At 39.5% G+C, this 13,784-nt stretch overlaps 1 long non-coding RNA gene across 1 annotated transcript in view; it reads right to left on the bottom strand.

The window, feature by feature from the left end:
• Nucleotides 1–13,564, bottom strand: part of LOC115769536 — a 30,160-nt gene extending 16,596 nt beyond the window's left edge. The window contains exon 1 of the long non-coding RNA XR_004018757.1: nt 13,490–13,564. This is a non-coding gene — a long non-coding RNA (uncharacterized LOC115769536). The remainder of the gene's footprint in view (nt 1–13,489) is intronic.
• Nucleotides 13,565–13,784: the final 220 nt, after the last annotated feature.

Raw genomic sequence — 13,784 nt, 5'->3', positions numbered from 1 at the left:
TTTGGTCTGACAATGCAGCGCAATTAAATTTTAAAACTATTTAAATCAGCGCGCGTTAACAATTGAAATTTTTATTGGAAATTAAATTTGATGAGCCTGCAGCCCGCATGGCATCAATCCTCGGCACACGAATGACGGAACCCAACGCGTGCCACTTCCCATTTTAAAACCAAACCCAAAATGCCAACTGTTTCGAATAATTTGTTTAATTGAAAAATCGTAAAATACCATTTTATGTTCTTTTTTTCTCCAAATGTATTTTTATGATCTGCGCAATTGACAATTACGGCTATAACTGAAATTTATGCTGCAATCATGTTAAGCCCTTTATTATTGACTTTGACTTCTACTATTGATGCCATTCGAAAAGAAAATTGTATTTATAAGTATATACACACGGCGTTTATGAGTAACAAATGGCTTTTGATAAATAAAATTCAAAAATATTATATAAATAATATGTGTATATACAATTCAAATGTGCTGCCTCTAAGGTCATCATGGCCTTACTCTGCACAGCCAATTAAATCAGCTGAGTTTATTCCTGACTTCAGTGAGGACTCGCAGCCAACGCAGCACGTATCACATTTAACTAGCCAGAGTCAGGGGATCGGCTACCAACAAAGTGCGTAGGCAATCAGCCTCCGCAGTGTAGGATAACTTGGAAGACCACCGGCAAACCACAAAAATGCTCGCTACTAAAATATGTGTGTGTGTATGTGTAAAAATGGCAGAAAAAGTAGGAAAAGTGGTGAAATGATGTGGGATACGTGTGTCTATCTAACTTGCTGACTGACATGCCGACTGTCCAACTGACTGACTGACTGACTGAATGACTGACTGTCTGTATGTCAGACGAACGACCGACGAAGTGCGTTGCAGAGACAACAAATAGCTTTTGGACACGCAATGGGAAATTTATGTTAGATAATGCTCGGGTGCCTCGTGCTAGTCTGTGTGTGTATGTGCTGCCGATCCAGAGATAAAGTTTCAAATTAGTTTTCTGGCTGGTAATTAAATTTAATTTTTTTATTAGGCCAACCACACAGAACAATGGGCATTAAAGCGAAATGGCTTAAATAACTGCTGCCAGTTTAAAGTAGAAGTTAAAAGCAGTTACGAACTTTTTAATACAAATAGAATAAACTAAACTATAGTCCCTGATAACTAAATTGACTTGGTGACCAAGTCATTCGGACAACTGGACACAAGAATCCGATTTCTCAGGTGCAAATAATACTAAAGATCTTAGAAGTTAGACTATTTAAAAATATAGCTTTAGATTTAAGAAGATACTCCATTGAGTATCATCATATAGAAATAAGTAGTATATAATTATGTACTCAAATATATATGAAACAATATACAATTACTATATGACAATTTTTGTAGTCCCCTTCTTCGTATAGGATAAGATAAGATGCTCAAATTATCCTAATGCAAAATCAACATTTTCTTAACTTTTGTTAATATTACGATTATTCTGCACGTTAGCCACATTTCCAATTTGACTTATTTGCATACCCTAAAAGCTTTCGGCTGTAGTTGGCAGCAAGGAGGCGCCTCAATTTGATTACCATTTGATTCGTGAACTTGCAGCTCGGCTGTCAGTTTGGTTGACTTGATGACTCGCATCGATTTCTTGATAGATTGATTGATGACTGAACGATGTGCAGGAACTGGAGCTGCCAACTGTCGGGCGTAAGTAAGTAAACTTTAAGCACAGCTCTTAAAGTGGGTTTTAAGGGCCACGCGGAAACTCGAACCTGAGATAAGCCAAAGGACAACCTGTTAACCCAGAAACCTCGCAACCAAGAAGCAGCCCTAAGTAAAAAGTTCTTTTGTATTATTGTAACTGAAATTTCTGACAGCAACACGAAAAACTTCCAGCCAGGTAAACACGGAAAACAAACGAAGCGGATAAAACAATATCGGGAAAAAAGCCAAAATAAAAGATGCAGCTGGGGCTGCTGGAGCAGCAGCAGCCGCAAAAAAAATAAAAGGAACCTAATAAAGTAGCAAACAAATTGGAGCACATACATATCCGAGAGACAGAAAATAATCCAAAGGCAGGCAGGCTGGCTACCCGGGCAACTTATGATAAAGTGCGAGAAATTCCTGAGGTTGTCTCCTCGAGGAGGGCGCCGCAGGTAATTGAAATAAGCGTGGAAATTTGTAAGGCTCAAAAGTTGAAGGGAAAAGCTTTTTGCCTTGTCTTATTTTATATTAAGTTTTTTATTTCACTGAAATGTATGCGTGTCTATTAATTATGATTTTGGGTCTGTTGGGGAGCCCAGCTGAGCGCCCACCTGAGTAGGAGGCCTGGATAATAAATTCAATTTAAATGAAGCGTAAAATTCAATCAGGTCGTGGTCGAGGTTCAGGTCGAGATTGGAGTTTGAGTTCAAGTTTGAGGTTGAGGTTGAGGCTACTGCGGCTGCGTCTGTGGCTTCTTAGGTGGTAAATTGTTTTGGTCGAGCCAAGAGCCCTCGACAAATTCTGCGAAATTAAGGGCAACGCAACGCAGCAATAAAGAAGTCAATTTATATAAATTTTCCACTCGCCAGGTCTCAAGACTCGGCATCGCACTGCGGTCTGTATCTGAAATGCAATTTACGAACTGTGCCCGGCTATTGTTTTCCTTTTCTTTCAGTCATTGTGCGTCTGTGTTTCAAGTGGCTTTTCTTTTCGTTTTCCTTAACATTTTCTTTTGTGTAATATAATTTCAAATTAGGTAGCATATGTTTTGCGGTCGAGAGATGCCCGCAACCGGGACAGTCAGTATTCAATCAAAATGATGTTGTTTTAATTTCAAAACCTATTTGCGTAGAGAATTTTTAATAAATGCTTTTTTATGGGCCTGACTTTGAGCTACCATAAAGAATGGCCTGCGGTTCCCGGCTCTGCTCTGCTCTGTTCTGTTCTGTTCTGTTCTATTCTGCTTGGTTGTGTTCTGTGCTCTAATTTTATTGATGGTGTTTCATGTGCAGTGAATTGTGCGGACATTTGTAAACTGTAATTGCAGTTGGGTTCCGCACTCGACGCTCGACTTTGGACAAGACGCAGATGTAGTTGAGTATAAATGCATATGTTTTGCAGGCCCGACTAACTTTGGCCCAAGTAAACGAACCGGCAGGCAGCTGTGGAAGTGGCAGCTCTGTAGGGAAATGTGTTGAAAGCCAGCCGGGATCGCTTGCCAAAAGGGATTAGATAAATTGAACTAGGTCTCAAATACAAATGTGCCAAGAAATGAACTTAAGACAGATGAGCACAATGTGACTTTTGGAGTGCTGAATCGGTTATAACCAAATGAAACACAACAAATGATATATTGAGTGTGAGCAAGTGATTAAGTAGCTATGCGTCCGGTTACTATGACTAATACCAAGCATGGCAGGATTCCGAAATATCCATTCAAGCTAACGTTGCCAAGATACTGTACACTTAAATGACGGCCTTATAGGCGGAGCAGCCCGTATCCCACAGTTTTTGCACAAAGCCAAAACAATCTAATGGCTACAAAGCTTAAGCTTCAATTTGATAAACGTAAATCCAACAAAGGAAACTCAGTCAACATTTTGGTTAGCGAACCCTCAAAAGTGGCCGCCGCCGGCGGCATTTAGGCACCCCCTTACCATCCCCTTACCACCAGAAGAAACGATAGAAATGCGAAATCAGAAAGGTGCCCCTAAGCAAATATAAAAGCACATACACACGTGGTTATATGATATTTGCCGTGCTTGGCATTGATTTAGAAAATTTCCCTCGTACGGTTTGTTTGCTGAACGTTGGTTGAGCTTGGGGTTGGGCATGCACTCGGGGAATCCGCAACTATTTAGAAAATTGAGACACCTACGGCTAGAGCAAAGCCGCCAAGTCTATTAGAAGACTGTGTTTAGAAGCTGTAAAACAAAATATTTACACGCGTTTCAACATAAAAGCACTACAGCACGCAAAGGCAGCTGGGACCAAGCCACAGCCGGAGCCGGAACCGGGACACCCACAGGACATGCGAACGAGACATTAAAGCCAAAGGCTCCCAGCGAAACACTTGCCACAGCACAACAGCACCAGAGAACTCCAGAGAAATGGGAATGAATTTAGCCTCCAATGCTAAACATTAAACTGACAGGCGGGCCACGTTCTGGCTGACTCCCCCGATTCCCAACTCTCGACTCCCATCGCCCATCGCCCATCTCCCGCGCCCTGGCCCTCTACGTCACGTCTGCTCGACGCTTTTAGTCTAAATAAAGGCATTTAAAAGATTTAGAGCAAATGAACCTAACCTCAAGCATTCGCCGTCTGCCATTTCTCGTCAAGCTTAATGGCTGTAGGGCGGTGGGGTTGGCTGTAGGGGGCGTGGCGCATAAAAACAAAAGACACGCATGTCCTTGTCCGTCTCTGGCCTTTTGGTGTGACACTTTTATGGCAAATTTAAGACACGCAACTTCTTCGCTTGCTTCTATCTATAAATATATTCTTCTGCGTCTTCTTCTTCTTCTTTTTTTTGTTTGGGGTAATTTGTCAGTTGTCGCTTTAATTTCTGGGAGTCTCTTTGAATTTCTCTGGCTGCTTGCCGCTTGCTGTCGCCAGCGTGATGAAAAAACGACGCAAATAAAATGCTGTTGTGCATTTCCTGTTGTCATTTTGACGTATCCGGCGTATCCTGCGTGCATGTAATTGCTTAATTTTTTATGCTCTCCTCTTGATTTCATTTTTATTTATTTTGCCCCTTCGACGCACTTTTATTGGCCTCTGCTGCAGATTTTCGCTGTTAATTTTTGCGCTTGATTCTTATCTGCGCGCCGTTGAAGTTAATTAAGTTATTAAGAGTCCCTTGAGCAGCTCCCAAGCCCAGTTTATTATTATATATGCCTTTTACATATATATATATATATATGATTTTATGGCTGCCACAGCACCTAGATCAAGTTGCAAGATATTAAGGCCTATGACTATAAGCAGAAAGCAGCTGTTAAAGCTTTTTAGCTGATTAAATGGGCGTCTCTTAACGATACAGTTTTTATGTATAATTAAATTATGTTTTTTGCATCTGAGATATTTATAATGTGGTCATAAAATAATAAAAGTCTTTTTCTTAGCTAATGGAGTATTTATAGAATGAAATTTTCGTGTAAAGCTATCGTCTCGCAACTTGAAATAGGATAAGATCATTAAATCATATAGCTGCCATAGCCATATCATGAGCTAACTCAGCATTAAATAGTTTCACTACGCTCGTCGTATGAACTCTATCTTATCAACATCGGACCACTATATCATATAGCCGCCATAGGAATAATCGGTCAACAAGCGGATTCTTATATGGTAATATGTTTTGATTTCCAAGATATTTTTATCTAACGCAGCATTTACGAGCTGCACTATTCTTATATATCTCCAAAAGTTAAGGGTATCACATATTCGGTGTGCCAAGAATATGCCTACTTTCTCGTTTAATTTATAATGTAATACCTTTTATTATTCTGATACACAAAAAACTTTGTTTAATATTCAATCTGTTTTATAGTTTTCAGAATATCTGTTTTTACTCTAACTAAAGTATCCTTAAACTATTTTTTGTACTACCCAAGATTGATAGCTTGGATAAATTTCATAAGCCAAGACTTAGTTTTGCTATTATGGAGCAACGCCTACATAACTTCTACCCACAGCTTGTAATGCAAATGAGCATTAGCATTTTGTGCGTTCCGCTCCTAGACAATAACATTAAGATGCTCTGAGGCTCTCTGCATTGTTATGCAAAATAAAAAAAGGAACTGTAGCATAGACGAAACCGAGACACTATGCATAATTCAAAGTGTCCGTCAAGTTGTCAAAAACTGCAATAGCAACAAAGAAACTGAGCAAAAATTAGCTAGCCAAAAACGTAGTTGGCAAAAATTTGATAAAAGGAAACCGCCTGAAGAAATTGGCCGACTCTAATGAAATGCAAGAGAATGAGAAACCAGCTAAAAGACTAGCCAACTGACTGAGTGACAGAGTCGCAGAGTGGCATACAGCAACCCATTCAGCATTCAACTTATTGCAAATGTAAATATTTTGTTTTAATTTTCGAAATGATAAAAACAACTTTCATGCGGGTCCCCCACCCTCCTAACCAATGTTCTCTTCGGCCAACAACTGACAGTAGCAAAACATGAAACATTTTGAGAGTTGAAAATATTTTTTACGAAAAGTGACGGTAACACGAGAGCTCTCATACGCAGTGATATAAAATTATGAGAACTAATTATAGGGGTGCACATACACACACGCATGAGAGAGCGTCAGTGTGTGTAAAGGGGAGTAGGTTAGGGTTGTGCTTGAGGTGTATCTTCCATACGGTAGCTCTCACTATCTGTGGCCGTGGCACGCAAACGTTCAAGATAATTAACCACTTATGTTTAAACAAATTTTAAGTGGTGCGCCAGCCCAAAGGCAGCCCGGAACCAACGTGGGAATAATCACGAGAGCAACAATATTCTCGACTTGACAGAAACTCAACGAATATCAAATACACCACAAGCAGCTTTTCGATGGCGTGAAGGAAAAAATAAAAGATACCCTGCAAACACATACAGAGTTGGAATATACTTATAATTTAAATTAGAAATTCATATAACAATCAATATATATTTCAGTTACTTTCCAACTTCACAGATAAACTTATCTATAGATTAAATGATGTTATTTTCTTCGCATAGATTTGGCTCTACATGGCTTTCAGTCCAAAAACATGCCAGTTATGTGATGCCCTGAGAAAAGAGTGTGTAATATGCAGGCAAAGGCAGTACAGGACTCTGGACTTACTGCAGCAATGCGGCGAAGTTTAAGTGAAAAACTTTTTGTTTTTGCCGCAAAAGTTTTACAGCATAGCGCAGCAAATTGCAGCGGCTGCTATTACAGCTACAGGGAAAATCACTGTTGAAGTGCGAGAGCGAGGGAATGGAAAGCTGGGAGTGCGGTCGGAAACGGAACCAAGGAATGTTAACCAAAAACAAACAGCAAACAACGCAGTGACATTGATTTTTACGTGCCCCAAGCCCGCCAAAGAGCAGGATCAGGCCACAAATGGCAGCTCAAGGAATCATTAACACGCACCATTCCGTGGGCCTGGGCACTGGGCCGGCCCTAGGGCTTGGTGCCACGCCCACTGAGCCGCAAGTTAAGCAGCTTAACGCAGTCGCATGCAAACGGAAGCACATTGTAGCTGCAGGACCCTAAAAGGACATTACACTCAGGCCACATCAGCAGCGGTCCAAAACTACAATGTACTCAGGACACGCAGACAGTCAGACAGTTGAATAGTTGAATAGTTGCAATTAAAACCAAAGTAGTTTTGCCTTTTTAAAATAGTTTCCTTTTTGGCAAAGTCTTACGAATCTGAGAGGCACTTGGTCTATCTCCCCAGCTCTAGTTCGCTCTAGCTCCCTGCTTCTTTGTCTCGGCCTCTTAAGGTCTACAGGGGCAAGTGCCAGAAATGTAGCAATTACTTTAATTATTGGCGGCAGGAAACGGGTTGACAGCCGGAACAGCAACAGAGCTGCACAAGGCAAGCAGAGAGTTGGCCAGTGGAGCATTCCCCATAGATAGTAAGAAAAAGCATCAAATAACGAGGGCTGTTTAAAAATATATATAATACTAGTGGGTATTCACTGGCATTGCCCGTGGCAAGACTTGTGCTTAAAATTTAGGATTTCACGTAAATCTTTGCAAGTCCAAGATGATTTTTCAAAAATAACTGAATTTGATCCCGACACACCACCTAGGAAATTATTTGTCACACCTCAGGAATTCGAACAATGTTCTTCGAAAACGAGTTTGAGGCCGATCGGTTGTTAGTTTCATACAATTGTTTTTCGCGTATTTTCCACCCTTGCGGGTAGAATTTCACAAAACTAATAATACACAACTTTCTGTCTTTTACGGCTTCGGCTGTTCGTTAATCAGAGAAAGTTATTATATATTAAGTCTCTAAACAATCTTGAATTTTATGGCGCAGCTTGAACAAGAGAATGATTTAAGGAACAGAGGAACAATCATAAAGATATCAGTTTTAGATTTATACTTATTTGATACTATTAAGCTTTGCATCGATTCTTTGATTAGCCAATCCGGCGGTATTGAAAAGCATTCGACATATACAAGTCTTTATATATTATCTAAGACATATCAATCGTAACAGAGTTTTTTAGCACACTATAATTTTTTACGATCTCTACTATTCAGACTAAGTTCTTAATCAAACCTCTTGCTGCTACTTAAAGGAAACTCTTGCAATTTGCACGTTCGCTTCCACCCGCCGCACGCCCTTTCAATTATATGACCAGGCAGGAAGATGAAGAGTGGGCGAGGGGGGCAATCTGGCAATCGGAATCGCAATAGCGACTACTACAAAAGTTCATTTCTTTGATTTCTGTCTGGCATTGCATACTTTTTGGCGCCTTGCCGCTGATTTTCGCGTGTTTTTTTTTCTCACCCAGCCTGATGTAAGCGTCACGTAAAAAATTAGTGACCACCCGCTGTTTGTTTTTTATTTTTTATTTTTTTCGCTGTTCTCTGATTTCTCTTTTCTGTTTTTCCATTTTTTTTTTTTTGTTTATTTCTCTGATACCACCCAAGGTGTCCGTTCAATGTGCGTTTTTGGCACGCCCTGAAATGGAATTCTTTTCATCGGATCGCACTTCTATTCTTGGGTAAATTGTTTGCACACGTTCTATGCAAACTTTAAGCATGATAAATGAATGTGGATGATTTTTGTTCTAGACAATTAACTTTTGCCTTTTCACAGAATTTTTTATTGAAATGCATTTTCCATTTTCCACCACCGCGCACGCGACTCGCAACGAACGCGATTCGATCCTGCGCTCTGTAAAATCTCATAAATAAAGCAGTCAATAATTGTAGGGATAGCTAGGTAGACTGATATATAAGTAAGCCCGCATCCCTCAAAAAACTGGACACAGTAGCAGAGTTTTTTTTGTTGACAGCTTCCACAATAACTGAAAAAATTGAGTCATAATCGATAGTTCAATTTGACAGCAACTAGAAACTAACTCGTATTATGGGTATTATTTGAGTTTTTCTTATTTGTTTTTTTTTTTTTTCTCGCGCTGACAGGCACCGCCATAAATTGTCAATCAAAATCGTAATTCTTTATAATTTCTAGCCATACCCCAAACATAAGTCAAAGCCCAGGGCAACCCAATCAGCGTCTGTCTCCTTCTACAACTTTGACGTTTGCATTGTCGTCTTTTCAATTCGGAGCCAGAGCCAGAACCGAGCTCTGCAGCCAATTTGTCGGGATTTTGGGTACCAGATAAGCGGCTTAGTTGGGTTATAAATGGAAATTGCAGCCAGGGCGCGTTTCTGTTTATATAAGATGATGATGATAATGAGAATGATGATGGCGATGCCGACCATCGACCGTCGTCTTGATGACGTTGCTTGCATGCGATTTGAAAAATCAGATTAATAACTTCGATTGCACTCGGTTGTAAAGAGTAAAGAGTAGAGAGAGAGCAAATGAGCACAGAGTAAAAGAGCGAAAGAGGAATCAAGTGTCGACAAAAGTGAAGCAAGGCTCAAGTATTTTCTCCACTCTACCTGATAATTGGCTCACGTTCCAGGTAAATACTCAGCGCATATGCGTTGTGACGAGCTCCGGGGTTGGGTGGGGATTGAGGTTGGCGTAGCTGTCGCTCTTAAATACCTGCGGGTGTGTCTGTGGATTTTAATTAAAAATTTTCACTGCGCTTTTGCCATCTGATTTTAACAAAGCCAAACTTGCAGATAGAGTATCAAGTGGATTTCGTCTACTATTAAGACGAGGAAAAAAGCAGTAAAGAGGCACGCCGTACAAAAATACTTAGAAAGTATTGAAAAGGCTTTATGGAATATCAAAGCTTTATTAGAAATTTTAAATGTAGAAAATATCTCGAAAAAAATACATTGCCAGAACAAGGCGTATTTATACCAGAAAATAAAAATATAACAAAACGCAAAATAAATAAAACCTATATCCAGTTCATATTTTGGATATTCCCTTGGCATGGTATGATGAATTGGGTTCAAAAATACTATTCAGAATATTCTATATTGTAGTTGCATAAAACAGCAAATGTACAAAAAAAAGGTATTATATTGGCAAGGGCATACCAAAAAATGTAATATAATTCTAAAAAAAAGTGTAGCTCGTTTATTCGAATTCTATACCGAAATACTCAATGTTTGAATAAATGTTTGTTTGCAACAGTTTGTTTTATTACAAACTACAGCATGATATACCACGATAGACAGCTTGAAACTACAAAACAATTTCAGTAATTAAACATTATCTAAATTAATCCACTTTGGCTGCCCATTCATCAGAGCTGGGCAGTGAAATAAATGGAAACGCTGCCCACTTCATTCAAACAAAATTAAAGTTTTATCACCAACTTGGGAACTGGGCGCACACTCCCAAAGACACACACACACACATACATAAACCAATCAATGGGCACCAGCATCGATCCGGGCCTAACACACTGAAAAACTCAATGACCAGATAAACAGCCACGTCTAAATTAAGAAATTAGTACCAAATAGAAAACAAATTAGGAAAGGGTCCACAACTCAGTCCCCAGTCCCCCGTTACCAGTTCCCAGTTCCCAGTCTTCAGTCTGTCCAGGCCAGCGCAATAAATGGCAGACACACGCACGTAGCCGGACCATGAAATGAAAATCAGAGTGATGGTCAGTTTATGATGGTCCGTTGGTCCGTTGGTCCGTTGGTCAGCTGTGGTGCAGCCCGCACGTCATGGGACTGATAAGACGACAAACTCAATTCTCGATACAGCTGCCATAAAAACTGACCACTGTCCGCGGCGTACAGGAAATAAAGAAAATTTGCTGCTTGATTGCTGAGCAGCATCGTCCCCAGCCAAGCCCACAGCCAGACAGCCAGCCAGGCAAATCCAATGCCCAACTGTCAATTGTCAATCATGATGATTTCTTTCAGGCGATAATTTAACTACGACATATATATTCCGCATTCTATATACAAATACATATCGATAATGAACATTCATGTGACGTGTAGTTTTTTTTTTTTCAAACTTCTCGCTGGCGTGGCAAAAATCAAATGTGCTAAGCTGATTGCTTGGGGACCTCTATGTGGTTGGGTCTATCTATATATATATATATATGTGTGTGTATGTGTGGCAATGACTAAGGCAAATTTTGTGCTGATGCTGCATGTAATTTCATTGATTAACTTTCCATGCTGATATTCTGCATAATTTCGTGTGCGACAAGTTGTCAAAAATTGGGTTAGGCATGCAACGAGAATGCCCTGGGCGATTGAGGAAAAGTATTTGGGCTTTAAGTATGATATAAGCCATAAGTGAATTGCTCAAGAGATTACTTAAAGCCCGTAGCTTAACTTTATTGATATAACCAAACACGTCTCTAATAAATATATTATTAATATTCGTTTAAGGCAACCTTCTGGTTCTTAGCTAAACGCACTACAATCTGAGCTTTCATCAAACATTGTGGTAAAACCTTAAACAATATTTTTGATCTTGGCTTTTTGTACCTCAACACGCTAAATGGTTAACCCAAATTTGAGTTACTTAACTTTATGTACCCTTATATACTCCTAATTATGACATAGAATAGCCCAAACGATATCACAAAGCCTTCAGAAATATTCGGGCCCTCTCTTCGAACTTATCGGACATTGATTTGATTAGCTGCATTAATGTCCAACATAAAAGAAAACTTGGTTCATATTCGTATGAATAAGTTTATATGCAATGATTAATTTTCGACAACAAAGGAAATGTCATAATAAATCTTTATCAAATGCTGCGGAAAATATGACAAATTATAAGCAAAGTCCAAAGGCATAATAAATCACCAAATCAAATTTGAGTTGAGCCCATGAGAAAATTTGCTTGACAGCAATTAGAAATCATTTAATTGCAGCAACAAAGTCATAAAAAAGAATTTAATTAGCTGCGAAGGGGCGCAGCATCAGTCACGCAATCGTTCATCAATAACAATCATCAAGTCTGATGTTTGGTGAAATTTACATTATTTGGCCATAAATTAATGGACTAATCTTTGGCATAGGGGTAGCCCATTAAATGGAGCCTCAATTTGAATTTGATTGCTTAACGTTTAAGTACGAAGAAATTGAAACACTTTAAAGCTGTGACAGGCCAAAAATCAATAGGCAACAGAAGTTGCCGAATATCAGAATGCAATTTGCTAAACCAACACCTTTCTGGATGTCCCATCTTCCGCTCTCAGTCTGACTCTCAACCTCTCTCTATCCCTGGCTGATTTTGAACAAAATTTCGTTGCTTTTGGCAAAAACCATATTTCATTCGCTGCCAGTCAAATCGGACAAGCTAACAGACAGATGGACAAACAGTCAGAGCCGGCCATCAGCGCCAGCCCAAACTGTGGGATAACTGGGAATAACTTCCAATAAAACATACAAAGATAGGAACGCACTGTGCACACCCGTATAGATACGAGCGACTACCCATGCTTACATACAAGCCGACCCACAACACCCATCCAAAAGTAATTTAACTCCACTTCAAAACTCCAACCGAACTCCAAATACGTGGCAAGCAGCGGCGCTTGGCTGCTGTCACTGATTTTCCGCTTCATATTTTTACATATAACATATATATATATATATATATCTGTATATACACGATAAAGGAGTATATATCCAATGCCTCTAGAGAGACTGAAACAGTCGGGAGCTGAGCTGAGCAAAAAGTCGAGATAAATTGTGTTTATTTTTGTATATACCAGATATAATATAAAGGCGGCAGGCTGGGACAGATTTTCGTTGAATGCCGCACATGTATGTAAATTTATTTATTTTTCATCTTTTTCTTCCTTTTGCTCCAACCAAATGAGGCAAGGCTGGGAATATTCTTTTTCTTTAGGTGGCCTGTGTCTGGCCCATGTTATCTGCGTGCGGGATTTGTAGTTGACGTGAAAATTGTCAAAGGGCGCTTAAAGTCTTTGGCTTGCCTGTTGTTCTTGTTCAAATTAAAGAAAATGTTATTTTTAGGCTTGACAGCCAAAGGATTGAAGTTGGGATTTGCTCTACATAGCACCTCAAAGTGAGGGGTTGGTGTTGGGGTTGCATTTGACATGCTAATGGTTTGTTGGGGTGCCAAGGAAAATGCAGTGAAAATTGCCAAGAGACGCCCTCGTATACAATTACCGAGTTGTAGGTTCTCACGCCTGACACATAATTTACAGGAGCGACAAGACGAGAAAAATGAATAAAATGTCTAGAGGGAGTTTTTAAAATGGGACAAATTGTGATTTATTAAAAAAACTTGTAATGTGTCACCTAGCTCGGTGCTCTGGAAAACATGTATTACTAGAAGCTAACCCGTTCCCAAGTCTGAAACATTAGTTTATTTCTTTATATATAAATAGAAATGTAAATATGAGTATTCACTTACCCAGAAATTCACATATTCATGCATGATTTTTATATTGCCATCTATTAGTGGGAAGAAGAGTCTTAGACAAATCCACACACTGAAAGAAAAAGTTTGTAATGTTAAGTACATGAGAATCGCATAGTAAGGCCATATTTAAGGAGAGTTTGTTTTTTGAACTACAGGGCAAAATATTAAGTAATGTACATATGCACAGACAAATGTATTCAGACATACATACATGCACACATACACACATGCGTTCATAAACACATAGTGGACATAGTCCGGCGTTGCCCGGGCCAATTTGCATCTT

This window comes from Drosophila novamexicana, unplaced genomic scaffold (genome assembly GCF_003285875.2).
Source record: "Drosophila novamexicana strain 15010-1031.04,08,12 unplaced genomic scaffold, DnovRS2.1 tig00000009-arrow-pilon, whole genome shotgun sequence".
In the NCBI taxonomy this organism is placed as follows: domain Eukaryota; kingdom Metazoa; phylum Arthropoda; class Insecta; order Diptera; family Drosophilidae; genus Drosophila; species Drosophila novamexicana.
Note: the sequence above shows the minus strand (reverse complement) of the source record. Positions and strands in the feature narration are given on the sequence as shown.